The sequence below is a fragment of the Brachycentrus maculatus genome, unplaced genomic scaffold (genome assembly GCF_059751285.1).
Source record: "Brachycentrus maculatus isolate JH-2025_06_01 unplaced genomic scaffold, ASM5975128v1 h1tg000148l, whole genome shotgun sequence".
Lineage (NCBI taxonomy): Eukaryota > Metazoa > Arthropoda > Insecta > Trichoptera > Brachycentridae > Brachycentrus > Brachycentrus maculatus.
The window spans coordinates 1,220,183-1,238,353 of record NW_028280901.1 but is presented as its reverse complement, the minus strand read 5'-3'; the positions used below and the strand labels follow the sequence as shown (position 1 = coordinate 1,238,353).

Here is an 18,171-nt window from a genome sequence, read left to right as displayed (position 1 = left end):
AGGGGGGGGGGGGCTAAATAAATATAAGTGATTTTTCACTCATATTTATTCAATATTACCCTGGACTGATATCTGAAGCGGAGGGCTGATCACCATTCCTTCATTTTAAGGTAAAAATAACACTGGGTTTATATGATACAGTGCCCTTTGCACCATCGGGTGCGGAAGAGGGTTTAAAGAATAAAAATATGTTCTTACCGAATGGATGGAAGTACAGATACATCCCTGAAGATGACAAGATGTTTATCGGAACCGATTGGAGAAAAGTACCAAAAATAAAATGAGCTAGTTTTAATTTTATTTTATAATATTTTATAAAATGTGCCACAAAGCATATGCAAAAAAAACATTTAGATTTCATAAAAATACAATTTTTCAATAAATCTTTGATGTATTTTTCACATTTACCTTCCCTATCCTCACTATCCTACCTGCAGGCAAGCCTCTTTAAAAGGTGGCTTCTCGGATTATACCTTTAAATACAAATTATAATAATATATGTTTATTTATTTAAAAAAAATGAGTTTTAATTGTTACTCTTTATTTGTTAAATATGAATATTGTAAACAACAAATTTCACCAAAATGAGTGAATGACGTTTGGAAAACACTGTATATTGTAATATTTTCATCCAGTATTCGCCCGCCACGGTTTTCCCAAGTGAGAAACGGGATTTTGACCATACCAATAACTCATTGTTTAGCGGTCTGTGTTGACTAAATTGCGAAAGGGCCGTACGAAAACCGCTCCCTCGCGAACTAAATAATAATATCTGAATCGGGAAAGGTTTTATGCCTTCATATAAATGCTTCCGCCTCTCTATAGGACCTTTTTCAGCTCCACTTACGCGTTCCAGCCAAAACCTCTTTGCGATTTGTATAATCAGACTCAAATAAATGGTTGCAATTTTATTCAAAGATTAAATTTTATATTTTATACACAATCATTTACATCGTTGTTATACATAATAAATAATTGATATCATTAAATAATTTTATAAATTTACATCATATTATTTTTTGACATCTCATCAAAGATGAAGAAGAATATGTAAGTCTGGGCATTTACGGGGCTGACTGGCTGGTTTAAATGATTACTTTACACACGTGTAACATTCACCAATTCTACCCATTATTGACAACCACATTACTCAAATTCTTGGAAGTTCTATATATATGAACCAATTTAGATACCTTGTTCTTGAATCACTAGAACTTCACTAGAGACATCTATTGGTGAGATGTAAAGAAGTTTTTTACTAAGCAGAAACTCTTATATTAGTATGTGAGGTCCGAATTTCGGATTATAATCACACACATGAGAAACGCCAAAAAATACCATTTTGGACATATTTGGACACACTCAAAATGTTGTAAATTTACATCATTTTGAGTGTAGCCAAATACTCGTGTACTATGTCACGAGTTACAACATATAAAGGCGTTCGAAAAATTGAGTTGTGTGGTTGTCAATCATGGGTAGAATTTGTGACTGTTAAAATGATAACGTAAACCAGCCTATGACGGTCGTAAGCCCTGTAAATGCTTAGACTTCCATATTTTTCTACATCTTCGTTGAAATGTAGAAAATCATTAAATTCTTAAACATATGAAAAACATTTCAAAATTTGCACTCTCCTCTTTCTTTCTAAGAAAAAATGGTTTGATCTATCATTTCATTTTTCTTCGTGGATCACAATCTGTATGTTATGAGTAATTTGTTTTTTTCGTGGTAAGTCTTCACCCACCTCTTTACTACATTTTTCTCTTAAAATTGACAAAACTATATAAATGTATAGAATGCTGCCGATTTTTTCAATTGTATTCGAAATTAATGGGTATATATAAAAAAAATACTGATATCGCAACATGGATGAAAAGAAATATGGAAATAAGGGGAATTCACAGGGTTCATCATCTGTGGTAGGCTGGTTTAAGTGCGTCAAATATAGATAGAATGTTAAGTGTATTGCGTGTATATAGTTTAAACCTTGTGTAAGTACCTGTCATTAATCGAACTTGACGATTTAAAACCGTTAACGAACAGAGAAAGTACTTAAATTTGGCTTTATTCATAGTGATTACAAATACTTTATTTTTATTATTAATGCCTGTAGTACAAACATAAAAAAGTTTTTTGACTTGTCAAGAAAACCTTTCGAAAAATTCCAAAGCATTAAATAAAAATCTTCTTAAGTACGGTTTGATTTTTTTCTATAATTATTTCTCGAAATCGTGATGTATTCCTGTATTGACAATTCTCAAAAAAATCTGTTCACATTGCTTTGATATTAAATGAATTTTGTAAAATTAAATTATCCGTGAATGTTTGCCAACAACGACGACTAAAAGTCTGAAATGTTAGGTCGATAAATTTATAGACATCTTTATAAACTGAAAATAGAAACATCCCCCTGAAAAACAAAGTCATCTGAGAGGCAATCTATTCGAACTGATGAAGAGCTCGTCCAGGAAGCTGTTTGTAAGCCTCGGCTCGGGAGTTTGGTGCTGATTTTAATTTATTGCCTGCCAAAGACAGATCACCCGCCATTTTCAACATCCTTACGATATAGCGACTCCTCCAGTTTGTAGAACTCCCGGAAGTACCAGGAACAATAAAACATTCAGATATTTCTCCCTTGCGAACGAGTAATAAACTTCTGAATTGTTTCACCAGAGAGCTTTGCAAATTTCAAATTGGAATTTGAACCGGGTCATCTATTTTCCTACAAATTTTCAGTTAGTATAATAATGACTTAAAATATACTTGCAGAGAAGGCAGGAGCATAGAATATTTTTAAGATGTGAAAAAGACATTAGATAACAAGAATTTAATCAAGAAAAAAAGAGCTATGAAATAAAATAAGTTAAGAAAATACAAAGTATTTTTTCATAGAAAATGTTGGTAGTTTAAAAAGTCAGTCATTAACTTAATATTCAACAAATTCAATTTCTTTTTATTTCAATACTAAATTTATCTCAAGATAGAGATATGTTTATTCACTAAATAAAGAGGAGAAATAGGAAAAAGAGAAGATTGTAAATAAATTTATGAAAAATACACATAATATTTAGTTTTCAACTGAAAAATTAAGCAAAATTATAATTCGGATTACATAATGAAGATTTGAACCCATTCATATTAATCAAGCAGTGTTTATTAAAATTTCCTAGGCGATTACGTGACGAAGATTATATGCGTATTACAGTAGAAGTAGAAAATCTCCCTGAAGTATAAAAAATAGGGATAATCCAAGCTTAAAAATTTTGTTTAATTTAGCTAAAAGTGTTGGAAGAGATAAATTATCAATAGAGACTCGAAGACACAGAGCAAATTTGAATAATTGATTTAAATTTCCGTTCGCAAATTAAATATAGCCGAACCCGAGAAATTTTCAATTTATCGTTTTCCAAATTCATTCAGAAAGTTTAGGATTAATAATTTTAGCTCCAAATTTATATTTATTCCATCCCCTAACAGTACTTGATGGTCTTTAGGAAGTGGGATCGGACCGAGAGAATGTTATGTTGAGTTTTTGTTACTGATTTTTTTGCTGTACCAAAACTTTCTTATTTTGCACATTTATTTTATTCACTGACTTAAACTGAGCGAACTTTTAATTTTAATTTTTCTAAATGTACAAATTTATTTAAATACCACAATGTAAATTAATATTTTCTGTTCACCAACTCAACCAATAATTATTTTTGATGTGAGTATGAAGTAAATATGAACAAACAAAATCCAACCCCCTCTACATCATACATGTTAAAATATATTTAAACATATAAAGGTATATTAAATTCAATAAATATATTTATATTACATATGCATACGTATATACATGTTTATCTCTACACATAATCAATCCAGACCTAATTGAGGATGTAGTGAAAATAAATGATTGTATTATATAAAAATTAAATTCCTTATAAACTTTTGAACCTTTTGTTTAAAGATTCATAATTAATAAATACAAAAGCAACATTAGCAAAAGGGTAGACTTGCGGAAACTATTTATTTCCGACTTTGATTGCATAATCTAAGCTGGGCACGGATTCCATACGGAAGTGAATGATTTAACTGTGTAATGTACAAAACTTTGAAAAACCCCTGGGCTTTTATTTGTAATATCTTTTAATCAATTTTTTCCAACTTAATTGTCAAATAGTTAATGTTATTTTCAAGTTTTACATGGAAAATACCACTATATTCTAAAATTCAAATTTAAATTTTTAATTGAAATTTTTACCACAATGTGACTGCTAATTCAATTAATGAAGTTTTTTTTTAAATTAATTGATGAAAAAATATTTTTTTTTATTTATTTACACTATGTTGTCAAAGTGTTATTTTCCGTAGTGAATCCTGACCTTGGAATCTAATACAAAATATTGTGACGGTGAGTTTAAGTGAGTTAAGGTGAGTTACTTCTCCATTTTTATTTCTTTGTCAAAAATTTTTCAGAAAGTTAAGTATGTATAATGGAATGTATAATATATTGGGTTTTTAAAAAAATCAACCACAAGTATGAAATCAACTTACCAAATCAATAATAAGGATATTTATTAACATATATAAGTATACAGTTGTTCACGATTCCACTTTAAGAGACATTTGTAGAGTCGAATTTCGACCATGTTATTAAAAAGCTGTCAATTTAAAGTACCATTTTGTAGTACCATGATTTAAAGGAAATAATATTTCGGCACTGAAAAATAATATCGGAAACTGTCAATGTTGACAAAAAAAATATTCCCAAAATCGAACATTTCAATTATACGCAGATTTACTTTCCGTCAAAAATAGACTTCCGATCACTCGGTCGACTTATCTGTCAAAACATCCCCTTACTTTCCGCCACGAAGGCGGTAGGGTAAATATTTTTAAGGAAAAACACGCATTTTCATCATTTTTGGTTGCGTTGTTTTAAAACGGTTACTGATATTTTTACAAATTGAATTAATTTTGATCAACTTTCAGACCTTCTTTTACGTAAATATTTTAAGAATCTGACAACGTAGAGTTAAAATTAATTAGGTTAAGGTTAAAAAGAACAACGTTCCCATTTGAAGTACGGAGCAGATTTTTTTACCAAAACTACCCGGAAACATTTAAAATTAAACTGGTGATTTTACAAACTATTTTATTTATTTAAAATTCTCAAACAGAATATATGTACCTACATTAGTGGGTTTTTAATATAAATATATTTTTTTACCAACTGAAAACCGACATTTTTAAATCATAAACTTTAATAGCAATACTTTTTAAAACATTTGAACTCTTTATTTTGTTCGTTTATACTGACAGTTCTAAAGTTTTAATTTCAAAGAAATAAAAAAACACATTAATTACAATACGAATAAAAACATTATAAATTTTATGAATAACCGAAAATTGATAAAGGTTAATAAAGTAGGTTCAGGCAAGAAGGTGAGAGGGAGATGTAGAGAAAATATAATAGATTATTTTTTTTAACAATTAAGCACTTGTAAAACCACTTAATGAGTTAAAACTTATTAAGTGGTTCGGTTCGACGAAAGATATTGCGTCTTGGTAACAAGCCCAATAATGTACGTTTATTTTTTACAAAAAGTTTGATTTGTGAATAAATACATTAATATTGTACCATCAATAAAAAAACAGTCTCTGTTGATTTTATTTCATTTTATAAAATGTGTCAATGTTTTTCATGTTGCATTCACTTTCCAGTTCAGAAAATAGCTTTAAAGACATACTAAGATGATTTGTCAATAATTCACTAACTGAAATTCAGTCCTTGCAACATAAAGTGATCCCTTTTCTGGCAGTTTTCATGAGAACCAGATTAAAAAAATATTTAAAAATTATATAGACTGCACACTGGAAGCATTGATTTTTTTAGCTACTTTTACTCGGGTCGACCCGAGAATGAAGGTTTAAATGAAAAGCACAAAAAAATTTCAATTTTTCACTGATTAAAATAACTAGAGAGCAATGTATCAAATGCAAAACTGACCCTTGAAATTAGTAAAAAGAGTGTTTTTAAATAAACCACGCCCCTAACGCGCGTAGGTCGGGATAGCAGGTAATAAGTAATAGGTAAAATCCATCAAAATACGATACAATCCAAGAAGATTGCAAGAATTCATATTTAAAGACAACCAATTCTGTAGGGGGTGCCTATAACATTTGGCCACCACTGTGTGTATATATATATATATATATATATATATATATATATATATATATATATATATATATATATATATATATATATATATATATATATATATATATTTATATATATATATATATATATATATAAATATATGTGTATATATATATATATATATATATATATATATATATATATATATATATATATATATATATATATTTATATATAAATATATAAATATATATATATATATATATATATATATATATATATATATATATATATATATATATATATATATATATATATATTTATATATATATATATATATATATATATATATATATATATATATATATATATATATAAATATATATATATATATATATATAAATATATATATATATATATATATATATATATATATATATATATATATATATATATATATATATATATATACATATATATATATATATATATATATATATATATATATATATATATATATATATATATATATATATATATATATATATATATATATATATATATATATATATATATATATATATATGTATATATTTATAGATATAAGTAACAGAGAAAAGAAGCACAGTCTTCAATTGTAATTACAAAAGTGTTTGTTATTTATTTATTGTTAAAACCCTAATTTAATTTCGTTTAAGTAGTCTACCTTCCCTTCGTTAAACTTTGTTAATTGTTCCAACAATAAAACTGAAGTCAATATAAATACTTTTCTTCTGAAGAAAAGTTCTTACGACCTTTCTTACCTAACCGCCCTTTCCCTGGAAACTTTGAACTTTGTTCGAATGTAATGGTCTGATTTGCTGAGACCTTAAAATATTTAATCAAAATCAACTACTTAAAGAGATATAGAATTCAAATATTTAAAGCCTTAAAGCACCTTACGCCCTAAGGACTGTTTGATTTTCTTACTTGTAAGACTCAACTTATCAGGATTAGCAAATTTGATACTATCTTTACAAAGTTTTAAAGATTTCGTTGGTTTTTTCAACGTTTTTATTTAAATATTTACTAATATTTAAAATTTAATTTTCACGTAAAAAGATGACTTTTAGAAAATTTTACAAAAACCAAAGTATCATTGTTTACTAAAAAGACAAAATAATCTTTAATTTAAGGAAGGTTATTTTTAAGTTAAAAGTCTTGAATGTTTTTTGCTGATACTTTGTGGCACATTTCATAAACTATATGAAATCAAACTGAAACATTGTTTTTAACCGCCTTTATTTTTGGTTCATTTTTCAAACTGGATTTGATAAACACCTTGTCATCTTCAGTGATGGATATGTACTTATCGATCAGACAAAAAGCTTGTCGAAACCAGTTGTAAAAAATACCCAACAATCAAGTGGTTAAAAATAAAATTTATTTTATAAAAATTATATTTTCTTAAAGTTTTCCCTATAATTCTTTTACATATATTCGTTTTGCGTTTTAGAAGTCTACAGATATGGTGTCTTAAGATATTGTTATCGAATTTATTGATTTTAATAGACAAAGCAATTAAAAAAACGGTACGATTTTTTTTACTTTTGGAACTAGTCTTCGGAAATAAAATTTCCAAAAATCCATTTTGAGTTGGTGATAATATATTTTTAATTAATCTTAACCCTCCTAAAGGATGTTTTAATAAAAATCTATTCAAAATTAAAATTAAATGTTAAGATATATACAGTTACAAATAACTTGCACGTTATGTAAGTATGAACCTACTAACCAATAAGTGGTTTTATACTCACAAAATTGATATTGTAGTAAAATATCCGACCATTAAGTCGATGATATAAATTTAATTAAAAAATCGATGTTTAACTAATTACCTAATAAAAAATACCTTTAAATTTATCTTAGTAATGTTAATCTTGAAGATTTTTCTTGAATATTTTTATGCTCTTAAATCAATTTTATTACAACACGTCTAAATCCATTTTCGTATAAAAAAGATGGATAAAAATTAAATAAAAGCGAAAAAGTACCGTGGTAATTTACATTTTTGTAACCCAATTACAAAGACAAATATTTGAATAATCTCAAAATATAAGTGTTAAAAAAATACATCACATCAAATATTTTTTTTAATATAAAAAGCGAACATAAAAATATAACTTCCTTTGCAGAAACCAACGAAGGCAGGGTAATGAAGGTCTAAAAAAGGCAAAACAGCTGTCACTCACATTTCCATAAAGGGTTATTTAATACTGTTACATTCCCTCAAATGAAAATTCGTACAAAGAAATGTCACCATAGAAAAAGAAATGATAAAAATTAACATATTTTCTTACAAGAAAAAAAACTTGATCTTTTTATACCTGTGGCTCCAAGTGTTGAAAATTGGGGAACAATTTAAATTTTTAAGAGTTTTTTCTCAATAAAAATAATTTACACTCAATAGTCACAACACGTAAAACGTTAGTCCCTAAACGCCTCACTTTTCATACACAATATCCTCAAAAGAGTACACTTTTACTTTAAGTTTAATGGATAGTATAAAAGATTTAAACGACCTTACGAAAGCATTCACGACAGTATCTAAAAAAGGGTTAATTTGAATGCATTTAATTCACTGGGGTGAGTGTTTGTGAAGTCAATGCGAGAAATTGTGGCGATTTTATTCATTGAGGAGAGTCACAAGTTTACGATTAATTTCAATTCGCCGCGAGGGGTAGCGAACGTGAGGGTGTCGCGAAATGGACGGGCGTCCGCTGCGGGCGTCTGTGCACGACTGAGGCGTCGGCGGCAGCGCTACGCGCCGCTACGAGCCGCTACGATCCCCCGCGATCAGGCCGTGTCACGCTACACCCGGGGTAGAGCTGTCACCCGACCACACTCAAATGACGTTATGGGAGAGAATACGTTTTGTTTATCTTCCATTGGGGACAGATGCACAAACGATCGGCATACTTATTTTTCTTTCATTATGTATGTATACAGTTACATTACGTTTGATGTTTACGCACACGTATACAAAAAAGACAAGAGCTTATTCCCTTTTTTGGAGAGGCTCAGCGCAATTAAAATTATAAGATTGTTTGAAGTAGAAATGTAGAGAAAATAAATTAAATTGGATGTAAAAAAATGTCTCTTTGTTTATATTTGGACCTGAAAATTGAAGCTTAGTTTCCGAAACTAGTCGGCATAATAAAATAAACTTAAGTGGTAAAAAACAAGTGTTTTTATTTTACAATTACTTTTACAATTTGTAACTATGTCAAATAAATGTATACGTGTATACATCTTTCAGAACAGGTCTTCATCTTCTGTAGTTAGGGCTGTGTTCTGTTGTTCGATTCCTGGGAGGCGGATGACCAGCTATCTTTCCATCGTTTAGATGGCCTACCTGGGAGTCTGCTATCTCTTATGCATTCATCTGCTACTATCTTTGCCACTCGATCCGATCTTGTTTTTCCAGAAAGGTCTTCTTACTCTTCCCCATCGCACAATATCTTCAACATCGCAGATTTTTCTTAATTCAGTGTATCTTAATCCGTCGCGAAGTGATTGGCGTGCAATGAGTCGTAGATTTTTCATTTCGGTGGTTCTATGAAGACTTTTTGTTCTCGTGGTGTCAGCTCGTATTTTTATGCCGTATGTCGTAGTTCGTATTGGTTTTATGCAGGTCTTATAGATTCTTACCTTACTCTGTTTCAGCTTGTGTTCATTTCTCTATACATCATTTTGCAAGCATCAAGCCATATCGTGTTCATGTTTCCTTGCTCTTTTACTTCCTCAGAACATATGTTTACCTTATAAAGAGTTAAAACTAAGATGGCATAAGAATTTCTGAATTGAAATCACACACTATTGTGTTACTTTTTCATGGACTAGTTTTAGAAAAGGCCTTAGTCAATGGTACAATTTGATTATTCGAAATCAGTAACGCATAATTCAACATTGTTACTGCAAACGTCGACAGTACTTTTTTTTCAGTTCCTTCCGTGGTGGAGAAGATAAGTAGAATAAAAGAAAAGAAGGGGGAAAAGGGAAAAGTGTAACCAACCTAAGAAATAATAACAATTATAATCTTGTAAGTCAGGTTTTTAATTTTTTTAATTTAAAGAAATAATAACAATTATAACCTAGTTAGTTGTGTTTTTTATTTTTCATAAATTATTTTTCTTTTATGTGAAATTAACCAATAATACACGAAAGCTTTGAAAAACTAACTATATCTTAATCGCATTCTGATTTAGTTATAACTCTCTTTGTTACCTTTTATTAACCTCTAAAATTATGAACAGTTAATATAACAAAAACTTACGTCAAATCCCATTACATTTCATAACTTCGTTTTTTTTAAAGATTTAATGTTAGATTTTTATTACTTTTTTAATGCCTCAACCTTATAACTGAAGTTTTTTGTAAAAAAAGTGAGAAACACAAGTTCCGTTTTGCTTTCCAGTAAAAAGTACATATTTAAATACATATAACTATGTAATTCTAAAGTAACTACCATAAAAATTATACTACCCTCGTGACAGTTGATATATTTTTTTTATTGTCACACTAATACCTTCCTTGGTAAGAATATTAAAATAAAGAATCGCAGGCAAGAATAAAGTGTTTTAAAATATCATTATTTATACTTTATACAGCGCGCAATAATTTACGCGTACTAACGAAACACTTGGAATATTTTTAACACTTTTTACTTTGAAATATCGGTGAGTGAAATAAATTTCTTGGCTGCATGTTATATTTTATAACAATATTATCGCAAAACCAATTTTCTTCGAACACGCTATGTTAATAAATCCTTGAAACATTTTGGCTTGTTGCTTTTTGCTTTAAACGGTTTCCCCTTTACTTCACGAATACCTATATATTTTATTCGCCTGTCATAACTTAGCATTCCAATATTTTATAGATGTACTTATTCAACGCACCAGCATTCATGCCGGTTTTAAAGTTTATCTTTGTATATATATAAAAAAAACACATTTTTAAGCGAAAAATGTTTTCAGTAAAACAAAAATGGGTATTCAAAAAAAATAATGCGATACTCACGAATTAAAAACAACATTTTTAACAGTTTTTTAAAGTAACTTATAACTGAAAAAAAAACACAATTCCGCATATTGCTTGGCAGTTAAAAGTGTTTGTACATAATTTATTTATGAGAGTTTATTTTCGCTTAAAAATTTTATCGATTAAAATTTTAAATACATGCTCTTTTATGGAATTTTAATACATAAGGATTAATTTGACATTCGAGTTATATTGTAAAAAATATAAAATAAATTTTAATATGGCGAGATAAAAGAAAAACATCGTCTAGATTTTTACGAATGATATGAAAGTGGTGATTGCTTTTTTTATGCTTTGATAATATTGAAATGCATATTTTAACTATGCGTTTCATTTATTTAAATCAATTCATATAAAATGAAGAAACCAACCAAGGTTGCATTAATAAATAAAATTGATTAAAATTACAAACTTTATCTAAAAATTACTGATATTCCTTTAGAATTGACAGTGGATGAGAAGACTGCTTTTTTGGAAGAAGTTCAAATTAAAACAGTGATGTATTTAAATTATATAAAGTCAGGTTACTTAATTAAAACTTACCCTTAATTTATTTAATTGAACCAAATATTATAATTTTCTTGTAAAATAATTATTTTAGATGTAAAAACTGTATAAATACAAGTTGAGACATTATTTGTATTTTTTGGTAAATGTATGTGAAAGCATTGTCAGTAAATGTGATTCATATTTACTTCCGAAGAGTTTTTGAGTACTGAACACCTGTGAAGAAATCTTTGAAAATATTTTCCAAGTGATAGTACAAAAATCCACAGAACCAAATATACCCCTACCGTTATTTTATTGTGAGAAAAATAAATTATGTTTACTTTTCTGTATCTTTTTCACCCTTAAGACCAGCAAAGCCTTTAAAAAAGGTACTTTTTATTGTTCAAACACCATCGTTAATGGTATTTTTTAGAGGGTCTTCATTTATATCTATATTATGCTTGCTGTCAAGGCCGTACATTAGTCGTAATTTTCCACGAACCGAATTCCATCTAAATGTTTCAGATAAAATTTTGAACGCGTTTTACGAATTTCTGCTCAGGGCTATTAGAAATTTCAGATCTGAAAAAAAAAAATATTTTCATGCGAACGTGATGTTCTGCAGTCTCTGGTTCTCATATTCTTATCAGTAATTCTTATTTTTAAAGTACTGACTTATTTATTTGAAATTTAAAAATTAAAATATTTGTACATATATTGTAAACTGTAAACGGTTTATTAAATACAGAAATGGTCAAGAAAAGAGAGCTTATATCAAACATCATATAAGTATAATTAAAATGTAACGTTGTTTAAAAATCACTATAAATGTTTAATTATAGGTAACTTATTGATAATCTAACCGGATTCGAAGCTAACCGCTTCTTTATCAAGACTGATTATTACTAATCAGTCTTGATAATCGATTAGTTTCAAAACTGGTGGACATTATAATTAAGTTAAAATAAAATATTTATAGTGATTTTAAAACAAAGTTACATTTAAATTATAAAATGGATAATCACACAGTTAGTGGATCAAATAAAAAGTATACCATATAAGTAGTCCACTTGCAAACCGCGTTATGTTAAAAATAAAGTTTTTTTGCTAATGGCGGCAATTGGTAAAAGATTAAATCTTCTAAAGATTTAAGCTTTTTTAGAGATTAAAGAAAGTGAACTGTAGATTGGCAAAGCAAGTTTTGCTCAATACTCTTTGATTTCTCTATTCCATTGAATTCCTAGCTTATCGAGTTTTGGCAGATTATGTTTAACGTGAATATGGACGTTAATATTTTTAATTTTCTACTGATTGGCGTTATTGGCTTAAAAACTTTTTTTAACATAACGTGGTTTGCAAGTGGATTACTCATATGTTAGTAGGTACTTATATTGTTTCAAGTATTGATATACACTTCAACCCTATACATTTAACACACTTAGTATTTTCTATTTTGATATCAAACAAAACTATTCTCGTATAATCGTGATTTCATTATTTATTATTTTATGCTTTATGTTACTTTATGCCTAGTTAATACTAAGACTTTCATATTCTTCATCATCTCTGTTAAAATAGCAATTTAAATAACTCTTAATTGGAATACCCAGGTTTTTGGAAAAAGATTTGAACATACTCAAAATATTGTGAATAAAATAACCGGTCGAACTGTATGCTGAAAAAATTATGCTCATGTTTTCAAAGAATGTAAAATAATTCGCGAAGAATCTTACATATATTTCATGAAATTCTCGGCTAAAATAAAATTACTCAAATCATATGTGAAAGAGGGTGTCAATTGAAGGATAATACAACATCCAAAATTTAAGCAGTGTGATTGTCAATCATGGGTCAAAAATAGAGAATGTTACACGCATGTAAAGTGATCACTTAAACCAGCCTATGATAGATTGAACGCGCCATAAATACCTAGACTACCATATTCTTTTTCATCATTTTGAGTGCGTCCAAATACTTATTCATAAATCTGGATTATCTCTATATATAGAATTATTTGTAAACTACACATTTTTTAAATAATGTATATAGAAGTACCATGAATTTGATTAGTGTGGTTGTCAATCATGGGTAAAATTGGTGAATGTTACACGTGTATAAAGTGATTATTTAAATGCCCAGACTTCCATATTCTTTATCTATGTTGAGATGTTAAAATAATTATATACAATATTCTGCATAATCTATGTTGAAATATCAATACTTTTGTAGTAAGAAGTTAAATTAATATGTTGGTTTTAATACAAAACTCAATTCAATTACGTAAACTACGAATTCGAAATAGTGAAATTATTGTACGGTTATAATTATAATTATATAAGTTATTGCTATTATGTACCCACAACTTCTTATGAATAGAAACCCAAAAACCGAATCCTATTGTGGTACATGAGCCTGTTTTAGATAGCGTCTCAGAACTTACGTGCTCTGCTGTACATTCGTTATTACTTATCGATATATAGAAAGACAGTCGGATCCGAATTCATAGCAGTTCATATTCAGGACAATATATTATTATTATACGGTACGTAATTTTCTCCATAGTATTTGTACTGGAAGTCTGGCAGGAGGGATGACCAGTTTATTGGATGTCTCTTAAGGATTTTGGATTAAATTAATGAATGATTTTGGAATTAAACAGTTTCATATTTATATATATATATATATATATATATATATATATATATATATATATATATATATATATATATATATATATATATATATATATATATATGTTTATTTAAATATATATATATTTATTAAATTTGTTTTCCCAGTCATTCGCACCTACTATTACGAAGAGCACAGCATCATATTGATGCAACGATAAGTTAATAGTTAATATATATTAAGTCAAGGTTTTCATTCTTACGCTTTGGGTACCAGTCTAGGTTTATATTTAAAATATATTGCATTAAAAAAATAGTTGATTAATAAATTGTTTTTTTAACCTTCATTGGAATCAAACCCAGGATTTCCAGATTGGTGGCAAAATGCTGTTACTTCTTCTACACAATGGAACTTATTTTCGTGGCCCTCTAATGAATTCTCCTAAGTCATATTAATGATTTATATTTTTCATGCTTAAAAATGAAGGTTTTTAAACTGGTTATATACTAATTTTTAAGCATATAAAATATTATTCATTAATACGAGTAAGAGGTATTCATTAGAAGGCTACTGCAATTAGTTACAGAGTGTAAAACATACCGCATTTCCTACCATGCTGGAGATCCTGTGTTTGATTCCCAATGAGGTTAAAATAATTATTTATTCATCATAGTTTAACCGTCGTATTTTATATCGAATTACAAGAATATACATGGTTAACCGTCGTATTTTATGTCGAAATACAAAAATACATTTATTTAACAAACAGCTCTTACCCTTATTTCCACCTTACGGGTGCATAGGGTACTGCATCGCATCGACGCAGAATTGTGTTGATATATAATCATGTGAAAGCAAAGTGATCAATTCTACGCTTCAGGTACCAATCTAGGGAATATGATATAATGTAAAAGTGTAAAATCAATCACTCACTCATATTTATTTTGCTCTCACCCCCCCCTTGGAACCGAACCCATCACTTTTAACATGTGCGCCAAATATGCTAACTACTACACATTGAAAGCGGTCATATAATAGTGAACGATTTATAAGTGTACATTCAAGTTATTTTATGTATATTATTTGCTGCAAATAATGTTTAAATTTATTATAAAAAACTTTCATACAAAAGTGTTCACATAAATTTTAAACCAATTCATTCTCTCGATTCCGTAAATATTACCTTATTTTCAAGAAATGTCAATAAAATTGTTTCAAATTACCCCAAAAACAAATAAGTTGGAAAGCATTTCACATACTAAACGAATACGTGCGTGACACAAAGCAAAGGTCAGAATGTTAACAATAATAAACTGCTCCTATTTTATCAGAACTTTAGTTAAATGGACGATTATCCAGCGAGTTGAATGGAAACGAAACCTTTTAGAAATCGTGTCATTTGGAAAAATGCTATACTTGTACGAAAATCCAAACGACTTTAGGTATTTTTATACTTGGACAAAACATGCATGCACGAAATGAACCACAATTGTTATGAATCAATAAATCGGGCAGTTATAATAAAAATATAAATAGGAGAATAAAAAATTTATTACAGCAAAAGAAATAGATACATTTTTGAGTAAGAGTACCGGAGTTCTAAAATTTAAGGGTGGAAAACATATGACTTGATACTGGAAGGTTTTAAACCGCTATATTTAACTTTTTTTTCGGTCAATGTTTTCTTACACGTTAAAGGTCCTTATAACAATAGTAATAATGAAATCATCCTATTTTCCGACATAAGGTCATACATTCAAATACTTCAATAATTAATCAATTAACCAGGCAATATTTTCTTAGAAATTGGAGATTATAATTACATCATTAGTAATATTTTTTAAATGGTTAAGTGATCCCTTTACGCACGTGTAACATTTACCACTCTAACCATGATTGACAACCATAATTCTAGAAGTCATACGTATGTATATGATCAATCTCATGACGTTCCATGATTGAGTTCATAACAGCTATCTAAAATTGGATTTAGAGTGTTTTTATTTAGGAGAAACCCTTTCATTTGGCAAATTACTAAAATTTTATTGTATTTTCACTTTGCAAATCATGTCATACTATGCAATAGTTTGCAATGGTTCACAAATATGTTTATATTTGTATTCAAAAATGTATGTTTTAATAACTTACTCCACTAAAATACCATAGAGTAGCTATACAGTCGAGTGAGGAGTGTTAAATATATTATGAGTTTGAAACCAATAGTATATTTAATTTCTTATATCATGATAAATAAAAGTTAATCAATAAGCCTTTTTTAAATACGTTTCGCCAGCTTTCAAATCCTGTTTTGATTGGATTATCCGTTTCATAGCGACATAAGTTAATTACATATAAACTTTGACGGAGACTTATTTACATACTAATCCCTGCAGTTGTAGCAGAGCGCTCGCTGGTGAGGTGAGTCCGCTGTCCGGTCCCGCAAAACGTGTCTATCCAAGATTGGTTTGGTTTGGGGTCCAGACAAACTACACTTTAGCTGCAGGGACATTGATCCTGGATTAAGAAAGCGACTCAACCAATTTATTTTAAATTAGGGATATATTGTAGTTGATATTGCAAGAGCAACTATTACCAGAACAGACATTGCAAAACTAAATTAACAAATTAACTTACCATCACGAAGCTTCTCCGTAGGGGTAAGCAGAGGTCTTTGCAATATTCGATTCTTTTACATTCATGCATCTATTCAGCGTTTGATAACCTTGAACATGCCAAAGATTCCTCGGCCATCTTCTGGTCCCTTTTCCAACTAAATTTGCAACATAAATTAATTTAATTGTTCTGTACTCACTCGATTGTTCCAGTTTCCGTCTCAACACTTTTCTTAATTTTATCGATAATGCTTATCTTAGTATTGCATTCATTCATTATATCACCATTCAAACATATATTATACAGAGGTTGGCGCATATTCATCTGATAGATCGCATTTCGATTGCATTCATTCCTTAATTTCATGCCACACTTGCAACCATTAGAATTGGTATTAAGACTACATTATTTACTGTCAGTTTAGCTTTGGCTGATAGGCTTTTATATGCTTAAACTGATTTCAGTGCACCATTCACTTTGTTTTCAGCATACACTCTCCTTACTATACCTTCATCAATCTGTCCACCCTAGAAAACTTATTGTATTTCACAGATATACAAAATCATCTATCTGTTCCAATACGTCTAATTTAAAGTTAATATCTTTTATTAAAATATATAATAGCTTTGAGTTTTTAATCGCTTTTCTTTTTATTTTTACTTTAAGTTCAGCATTTGACAGCTCTTTGAGCTCTGTTGGTTTACAGATTGTTCAGGTTTGAATCAGTATTTTTGGCTATGATTATTTAAACCTATTTGGTTGATTCACCCTCCAGAATAACACATATCGGTTGGACTAACGTAAGTTATTTATTAAGGCTAAAATTATCGACCATTTTATAGAGAATCCATTTAGTAGTTATAACTTCACTTAGCTTTTATTCAAACTGCTTCTTTTACTGTAGGAAAAATTGATAAGTAAAGTAAAGTTGGTAATATGTGATGACCTTGATAGTGGTAAGGGTTGGGACAAATATATTTTAAAAACAACTTCAATCCGGCTTCATTAATTAATGTTCCATTGACATTCTAATTAAATAAACCCACCGCCGGGTTCGCAGAAAACACAATGAAATAATTTATCATACAGCCAGATAGGTACAATTTCATTTATTATTAACGGTTATATTTCCTTGATTACATTTAGCTAAAGTTAGGCCGGTGTGGTCTGGTCCAAGACACGGGACTGTGGTCGACTAATAC

General features: G+C 28.8%; 1 protein-coding gene across 1 annotated transcript in view; it reads right to left on the bottom strand.

Annotated features, from left to right (window-relative positions):
- The window catches only part of LOC148308793 (acid sphingomyelinase-like phosphodiesterase 3b), a 69,063-nt gene extending 60,128 nt beyond the window's left edge, over positions 1 to 8,935 (bottom strand). The window contains exon 1 of the mRNA XM_088261164.1: positions 8,521 to 8,935. The gene's annotated coding sequence lies outside the window, so the exon portion shown is untranslated. The remainder of the gene's footprint in view (positions 1 to 8,520) is intronic.
- Positions 8,936 to 18,171: the final 9,236 nt, after the last annotated feature.